This window comes from Phyllobates terribilis, unplaced genomic scaffold, assembly GCF_046119375.1.
Source record: "Phyllobates terribilis strain yellow unplaced genomic scaffold, ASM4611937v1 Scaffold_1__5_contigs__length_1240528914, whole genome shotgun sequence".
Classification (NCBI taxonomy): domain Eukaryota; kingdom Metazoa; phylum Chordata; class Amphibia; order Anura; family Dendrobatidae; genus Phyllobates; species Phyllobates terribilis.
The window spans coordinates 494,657,364-494,666,073 of NW_027362761.1; the positions used below are offsets into that span (position 1 = coordinate 494,657,364).

Genomic DNA, 8,710 nt, shown 5'->3' on the forward strand with positions numbered 1-8,710 from the left:
CTCAACACTAGACATGAGAAACAAAAGTTGCTTCATTTACAATATTCTTCATAATTAGGAGTTTACCACTAGATGGAGCCAGGCACCACCTGACCGTGTAATCCTGCAGTCACACAGACTGTGAAAAAGGTGTAAGAACAGACTGATTCCTGGACCTGCTGCAGGTCTCCTGACCCAAACGTTTCAACCTCATATGCATACATAACATTATGCAAATAAAGACAAGATCCAATTACAGTTTATAATGTTTTAATGTAATTTAATGAATTCCAAATGGTCAGAAACATCTGAGATCAGGATGGACAAGTTCTTCGTATTTACAAGCTGCTCATGTATAATTCCTGACGATCTAGAAAGAATAAGAAAAAAAGTGGTGTAAGTACAGAATGAGGTCAACAAAATGTGACAATTTTAGTTTGGCAGGTAACCAATACTGTATAAAAGCAATATGGTAACAAGTTCCTGGTAGTAGCAGCCGCTGCCTTCCCAGCCTTCCCAGCTTCCTACCTTTGCACAATGGTGCACAGCACCAACGTGACCGACAAGGGAGCAGGGATTCATTTGAGGTTTTGGTGCAAGAGTTTTGATCATGTCCAAGCTATAGGAATAATGTAGTCAGGGTTGAGGTCCAATAATGAGAAAACTAGTGCTCCTGGAAATGCTCGTTTCCCAACTGTTGGCCTGGATAAGCAGGCTGCCAACACCCAAGCGGTTTACTCATTTGTAGCGTGCAATGATTTTTAAGCTTGGAGCTTCTTGGTGGCACATGTCCTACGTAAACAGGATGTGCTGTCAAGAAGAATATTCTAGAACTCTGAACACTTGAAATTATTGAGGTTTTCCATTTCAGAAAACCTTTGTCCCCCAGCTGCAGTATACCAGGTGCACAGACTGTGCTGGACCTGGGGAGGTTGAATAAAAAAGTTTTTATATTAAAAAACAAACTGCAGCATTGGGCCAGGTTTCTGGATACAGAAAATTACTTTAAAAGGGGTTTGTCCAGTCTCAAATGATAAGTCTGCAGTCCGTGTGTGTGACTGCAGACTTATGAATACCCCCAGCGCAGGCACTGTACGCTGCAGGGACTCGCCGGTTTCTGAGCTGTGACCGGCAGTGATGTATGAGATGTGCCTATTCCTGGGCAGAACCAGTCTAGTGGGTGCAGCATCACTCGATAACACTGGTATGGAGCGAGGCCGTGCCCACTAGACGGCTTCTCCCTGGGAGTTGGCGGCATATCACATACATCACCATTCCAGGCTCAGAAACTGGTCAATGCATGGAGTGTGCACGCTGAGGGGATTAACAGGTCACAGTGACTGTACTTATCTTAGACCAGACAACCCCTCTAACGATCTATATGTGCATATGAAAGTGTGGTGGGCCAATCTAAATAGGCCATTAAATATTTAATGGTTACTGTCAGCCAATGAGTGCACCCTTATTAACATTGACCTATAGATCTTACTGAGTTCATTAAGGCTGGCATTGTGCAGGTCACTGGGCATAACCGCATCACAAGAGAAGCAGTGCTCGTTACTCGTTCGCCGAGGGTGCTCGGCCATGCACAAAGTATCGCGGGTGCTCGAGTGACATGTTAGGGTCCATGGGGCCGCATGTTTTGCAGTTTTTAGATAGCCACACAAAATGCAGGGATTGTCTGACAAAAGCAGGCAATCCCATGTTTTGTGGAGGTCAAACAGCTGCGAAATATGCAGCTGCAGGGACTCAAACATGTCACTCGAGCACCCGCTATACCCGATGCATACCCGAGCACCCTCGGCAAATGAGTAACAAGTACTTGCACTCATCACTAAAGATAAGCCATGCACCAATGGGCAAGGCACAGTGTCCAGAGCAGTTGTAAAACAAGCATGGCAGTTTCCTGGTGCATGTGCCATACTAATGACCTCATTGGGGAGATTTAGCAAAGCAGTCAAAAATAAATCAAAAGTATTTGCTGCCCATAGCTTTTATTTTTCCAAAGCTACAAAAATTGTGCAGTCAGATGACAGCTTGCTATGGGTAAGTTTGTTTCAGACAATTTTGATAAATTAAACCCAAAGTTTTTATATTCTTAGCATGAAAAGTTAAGAATATACAAAACAGTACAATGTACGTTCGGACACAACTGTTCCCATGCAACCTAGTACCCGCACAATAATATCAGGGCACGATAAGGGGCATGGAAGTTACTGTATGCCTTGTTTGACGCCACATTCATCATTTTGATAAAATGAATGGGTAACACAAAGGCAAACCTCCCTGCTCCAGCACAACAGAACATTTTGTAAACTTAGAACATAGAAAATGGGTTCTCATAAGAGAGGGCTTGAAGCACAAGTAATAAGACTAACCAGGATAACATTGTCCTCAGATGTCCACAAAAAGTTGGACTAATAAGACTTAACGGGCTCTAGAGTAGTGGCAAAAAAAATTGGGGGCTGGATTACTATGATGAAGTCTTTTTTGCAATTGTTTTCCACTCAAGCCCCCACAGTAAGAAAACATTGAAAATTCTTAAATAATCCAGCAACTTTTCCATGCGGGTGATGCTGCAGAGGACGGTACCGCCATCATGTGATAGATTAAGAGAAGCAATCACCAGAATTACAAATGAAAGTCCTGTCAGGAAATCCTCTCATAATTTGAATGCAAGTGTCAGAATATAGTTTGTGCTTACCTCCTAACAAGCTCCTTATGGTGTGCATTAAGTGAAGGGTTGATTACGTTACCTACAAATATGAAAAAAAGTGTGAGAATCCTCAAAACAGAAAATTAAATCTTTGTTGTCACATGCAATTTTTCTAGATTATTTGCAATTAAACCCCCAGAATTAAAGCCGAGTCCCCCCTACCCCATGTAGGGAATAGGCATCTAACCCAGTTTGATGCATAGCAACCAGGAATATTGCCTTAAGTGGACTTACTTGGAGCAGATCCCTTTCCTGATTTGTGGAAAGTAATGCAACCAATTTTTCCAACACCTATAGGAAATCAGAGGCAATTGCTGCAGATAAGGCATTATTGACCCAATAAGAATATGCCTTAAAGGGAACCTGTCAGCAGGCTTTTCCCAAATGAGACAATGCCAGTACGCCCGGATATACAGCATACTAATACGCTAAGTGAACAGAATCCCAGCAATAACATATATTATTCAGAGCACCCAATTAAGACAAGTGTCAATAAAGAAATAGGTGCCCTTTCCCAAAACTCCTCATAAAGCGATACTTAAACTGGAGAACACATGGAGTCTTATTGGCTCATAAATTATTTTATTCATCAATAGTTAAAAATACAAACTACAAAAATTGATATAAAGTGCACACAAAGACAGAAGATTAAAAAGTGCTTGTCTCAAATTTTCCATAATTCATACGAATGGTATCCCATGTCAATGAATACAGGACCATAAATATACTCATGCTGTCAAGTATAGTGTAATAGAAAATCTTTATCCATGTTTTAGACCATCAAATACCAATACTCAGCATGAGTGCCGTAAATACAACAAAGGGACAAATAACATACCAATGTATCTGGCTCGTGCGCGGCGGGGGTGACGTCGCTTGTGGCGGTGTGATCGCGGGCATTCTGGGCGCACATGCGCCAATGTGCATCGCTTTAGTAGGAAAGTGTACATGGGTTATAAGACCCATGTGACTGGACCACGTGATCTCACGCAGGTCCTGATCCTCCATAGAATGGGTGGAACGCCGCTCAATTAGAAATACCTTTAGAGGCTGAATTAAGGACATGTGACAGGATGCCATGCATATTTAAAAGTCCTGTCTGATTTTTGATTCATATCCCCCATGATGAAGCAAGTGATTTAACAAGCGAAACGCACGTAGGGGTTTTTCCGGGGGATTTCTGCAGTGCTGGCCTTATCCCTTTTCCAGCTACATTGGTATGTTATTTGTCCCTTTGTTGGATTTACGGCACTCATGCTGAGTATTGGTATCTGATGGTCTAAAACATGGATAAAGATTTTCTATTACACTATATTTGACAGCATGAGTATATTTATGGTCCTGTATTCATTAACATGGGATACCATTCATATGAATTATGGAAAATTTGGGCTAAGAGCTTTTTATTCTTCGGTCTTTGTGTGCACTTTATATCAATCTTTGTAGTTTGTATTTTTAACTATACTAATATGCTGTATATAAGCCCCCAATCTGGCCTGCAAGACAATAAAAACACCTTTTATTATACTCTCCTACGGGGCGGTCCGGTGGGTGTCGCTTATCTTGACCCGGCAGCTCCTCTGCTTCGTGTGGATGACGCATCCTACGTCATCCAGTGTCCAGCATTGCACGCCTGCGCAGGCGGCTCTCAGCAGGGCAGAGAAGTACAAGTACCGCAGTACGCAGGGAAAGGCCACACAGCGACAGCGCATGTGCACTGCAGTACTTTGCTCTGCCCTCACCACGGCATAAAGAACGCCTGCGCAGGAGCGCGGTGCTGGACACTGGATGACATAGGACGAGACACCCACACAAAGCAGAGAAGGAGGGTAGAGAGGAGGCGCTGGATCAAGACCAGCGACACACATCAAACCAGACCGCCCCATAGGTGCGTAATAAAAGCTATTTTTCTTGTCTTGTAGGCTGGATTGGGGGCATATATACAGCATTATAGAACCCAGTATATGAGGGCTGAAAGGTACTAGCCTTACCTCATAGGGGAAAAAACCAGCTGGCTGGCTCCCGTTAAAGGGAATCTGTCAACAGGTATGAGCTATATAATCTGAGAGCAGCGTGACATAGGGCAAGAAAGCCTTATTCCAGGGATGTATCACTCACTGGGCTGCTTGGTGTAGTTTTCATAGCATAGCGGTTTTGTCTGATATAACCTGACCCACACCCTGACTGGCAACTTCCTGTGCACACTGCGTTGTGACCAGTGGGTTAACACAGATTGCCTGGCTGCTGGTCACCTGAGCTGTAGTCCTGATCTCCTACTGATAACACCGTTTGCATTGAAACCCACAGCCCAATACATCCCTGGAATCAGGCTCTCGTGCCCTGTATTATGATGCCCTCAGATTAAGTGGCAAACCCTGCTGACAGATTCCCTTTAACTGCTAGACCAGCTAGTGAAGCAGATTGACACTGGTGTAACCATCCAGTACAGAGAAGCAAGCCGATGTGTTTATTCTTCGCTTATTGGAAGGCAAAGTATTCCTGAACAACCTCTATCAGTACAATAATGGTAATTTGGTGCCACCAAGTGAGAAGCTGCAGAATTATTCCAGCACAGCCATACACCTAGAGAGGAGACATCGGGAGGTGCGGCAGGCCATGATGGGATTACTGTCTGCCTTTCCTGACACCACATTCACCATTTATATAGCAAATGGGCAACACAAAGGCAACAATTAAATTAGTTCTGTTACTGGTCATTAACAAGGCAATAACCTTATCTCAGCAGGAAATCACTGACCCTTTATTTCGGTTGGGCATCATTAAGTGCCTAGCGGATTGTCATCCATCATTCAAGAATAGAGTGAGGAATCATGTCACAGCAAACAGACCTAGAAGTAACAAAGAAAACAGATTCGTATTATATAGTATGTAAAAAACAAGACCACAAGAATACCAAGTGTCAATGACTCAGTCTAAGGGTGGGTTCTCATGTTCAGGATTTGCTGCAGTTTTGACGCTGCGTGTTCATGCAGTGTGAAACCCACAGCTCCCAGATGTTACAGCATTGTGGATGGGGTTTGTAGAAATCCTATGTCCATTATGAGTGTATGCACACCTGCAGATCACCCGCAGAAACGGACATGCGGCAGCGCGTCTTTCAGATCCGCAGCATGTCAATTTCTCTTGCAGGTACGCATGTGGACTTTCCCCTTAGTCTTGCATCAATGAGGAAAGTCCACATTTGGAAAAAAAAAGTGTGTACACGCTCATTTGTATTTGGGCAGAAGTGGTGCAGCTATTCTACAGCGGGTCCCGATTGTGGGAACATACCCTTAAGGGCTGGGCTAGTCCCTACACAATGTGCACACACCCTGTCAGCTCAGACCAGCTATAAGGACCCAGCAGCAGAGCGGTGTCAGAGTACCCGGCGTGCAGAGAACAGCGCTACCCCCGCAGGAAGAAAACTGGATATGTTTTCCTCGCCGTCAGTGGCGATGGACAGCATCTACTAGTATACAAGTAACACCTTCATCGTGTGCTGCCAAGTGATAGATGGTACAGGAGTATCCCATCACAGCTAAACACCCAGGGAGAAGACCTCCCAGAGCCAGGCAGCCATGATGGCATTTTTTTCTGCTTTTCTGACACCACACTGACTGACACCAATTATAGGGTAAATGGGCAACACAAAGGCAGCAGGCATCAAACAGCAAAGAAATGATGTAACTGGACATTACCAGAGCGGTACCAGCCCCACAGGAAGCCACGGAGCGCTTATTTCTGGTGGGCATCAGCAGGCGACCAGGAACATGCGGACCTTCATATGGAGCCATGGCACCGCCAGCCGACCTAGAGGGACACACAATGGAGCCATGGCACCGCCAGCCGACCTAGAGGGACACACAATGGAGCCATGGCACCGCCAGCCGACCTAGAGGGACACATAATGGAGCCATGGCACCGCCAGCCGACCTAGAGGGACACATAATGGAGCCATGGCACCGCCAGCCGACCTAGAGGAAGCAAGGAGACACAAAAGAGCCATGGCACTGCCAGCCGACCTAGCGGAAACGGGGACACAACAGAACCATGGCACTGCCAGCCGACCTAGCGGAAACGGGGACACAACAGAACCATGGCACTGCCAGCCGACCTAGCGGAAACGGGGACACACAACAGAGCCATGGCACTGCCAGCCGACCTAGCAGAAACGGGGACACACAACAGAGCCATGGCACTGCCAGCCGACCTAGCGGAAACGGGGACACAACAGAGCCATGGCACTGCCAGCCGACCTAGAGGAAGCAAAAGCATACAGCATTGAGAGGCAGCAGACAGGTCAGCCCCTGTGCACACACTGCGTACATTGCGGGCGATACAAGGACAAGGCACATCACCAAATGGTGGTAAACACTGGTAAATAGCGGACATCACAGATCTCAGAAGCCTGTGCACACCACGGGCAGCGCTGCCTCCCCTTACACTGGGCACCACATACCAGTACGTCCTCTCGTGCAGCTACAGAGGTGTATAACAACTTACACGGTGCGGCCTCAGGGACGCCCAGCAGAGCCGCTCCGTCCCCGGCCAGGAACCGCTGTGTTCGAGGCACACATGAAGATAGTGTGTCTGACTCTTCTATTTGGAGTCGCCATGCCTGGAGCACGTGCTCTACTCCTCTGCGCCCTCACACCACCTGCCGGCGCCGCGTTCTCATAGAGAAAGGAAGTAGCGCGCGCTGATCACGCCTATTTAATTTCGGCCTGTACCATCTGTGCAGGAGGGAGAGGGGGCGTACCATCTGTGAAGAATGGAGAGGGGCCATCCATAGACCATATAAAGCCTGCAGTGCTGCTGCAGTGTGCCCATAGAGCTGCGTAACGTTTGTGTGTTTTTTTCTTTGAGCTGGAGGACAGAGGCAGTGTGAAGGGGCTTGTACCTGTGGATATTGCAGATCTGGGGGGCAATTGCTGTGTGCAGGGGGCTTGTACCTTGCGTAGTACATAAATGGGGGCAAAATATGAGTGCAGGGGGCTTGCAGAAATGGGGGCTGGGGCTGTGTGCAAGGGGCTTTTACCTAGGATAATTTAGAATTGGGGGGCAGGAGCTGTGTGCAGGGGGCTTGTACCTCTGGGTCCAGGGCTCACTGTCACTTATCAGACAGACCCCCATAAACAACATCATGATGCAACAGTGCAGACTTTATATTCATCACAGCACATGCCGTACACTCCGCCATTAATCTATATGATGGGCACCTGACTGCTCCTCTCAGTCACTCCTCTTATCTTGTGATCCAGATTGTCTCATTTAACACAAACTGCTTCCCATGGTCCCCATCAGAGACCGCTCACCACGGTTCCCCCCATTCCGCACTGGCCAAATTAACTGATGGCTCCCTGTGGTACCCCTACTTTTACAGACTGTCCCCTAAGTCTTTGATCTCTTACAGACCACTCCCCTCATCTTCCACTTCTCTATAGGCCTCCTCTCATAGACCATGTCCCATGGTTTCCCCATAGTCCTTCCTCTCACAAACCTTCACATGGTCCCTCCACTTTCCTCATAGTTCACTCTGTCAGACCACTCCTCATGGTTCCTCCACTTTCTCCATAATCCCCTTTCTCACAGAACACCAGCTATGGTCCCTCATTTTACCCAAACCTTATTACTCACAGACCACTCCCTAATGTCCTTCACATGCTCCATAGTCCCTCTTCTCACAGTAAACTGTCCATAGACCCTTCATTTTCCTTTAGTACCTCCTCTCATAGAGAACTCCCCATGGAGCCCCACAGTTCCCTCTCATACAACCTGCTCCCCATAGTCCCACCACTTTCCCCATAGCCCCCTCTCATACAGCCTGCTCCTCATAGTCCGTCCACTTTGCCCATAGCCCCCTCTCATACAGCCTGCTCCTCATAGTCTCCCCACTTTCCCCATAGCCACCTCTCATACAGCCTGCTCCTCATAGTCCCGCCACTTTCCCCATAGTCCCCTTTCATACAGCCTGATGCTCATAGTTCCCCCCACTTTCCTCATAGTCCCCCCACT

The 8,710-nt window shown here is 46.9% G+C and overlaps 1 long non-coding RNA gene and 2 other non-coding genes across 3 annotated transcripts; all 3 read right to left on the bottom strand.

The window, feature by feature from the left end:
* Nucleotides 1-232: 232 nt before the first annotated feature.
* LOC141266322 (uncharacterized) lies at nt 233-7,405 on the bottom strand. Its single transcript, XR_012320367.1, has 4 exons — nt 7,199-7,405; nt 5,454-5,544; nt 2,684-2,735; nt 233-349 (listed from the first exon to the last, which is right to left on the bottom strand). It is a non-coding gene; the product is annotated as an uncharacterized lncRNA (long non-coding RNA).
* Nucleotides 2,130-2,258, bottom strand: LOC141175055 (small nucleolar RNA SNORA13). The gene has a single exon (XR_012253008.1). It is a non-coding gene; the product is annotated as a small nucleolar RNA SNORA13 (small nucleolar RNA).
* On the bottom strand, nt 5,255-5,384 carry LOC141175089 (small nucleolar RNA SNORA13). Its single transcript, XR_012253011.1, has one exon. It is a non-coding gene; the product is annotated as a small nucleolar RNA SNORA13 (small nucleolar RNA).
* Nucleotides 7,406-8,710: the final 1,305 nt, after the last annotated feature.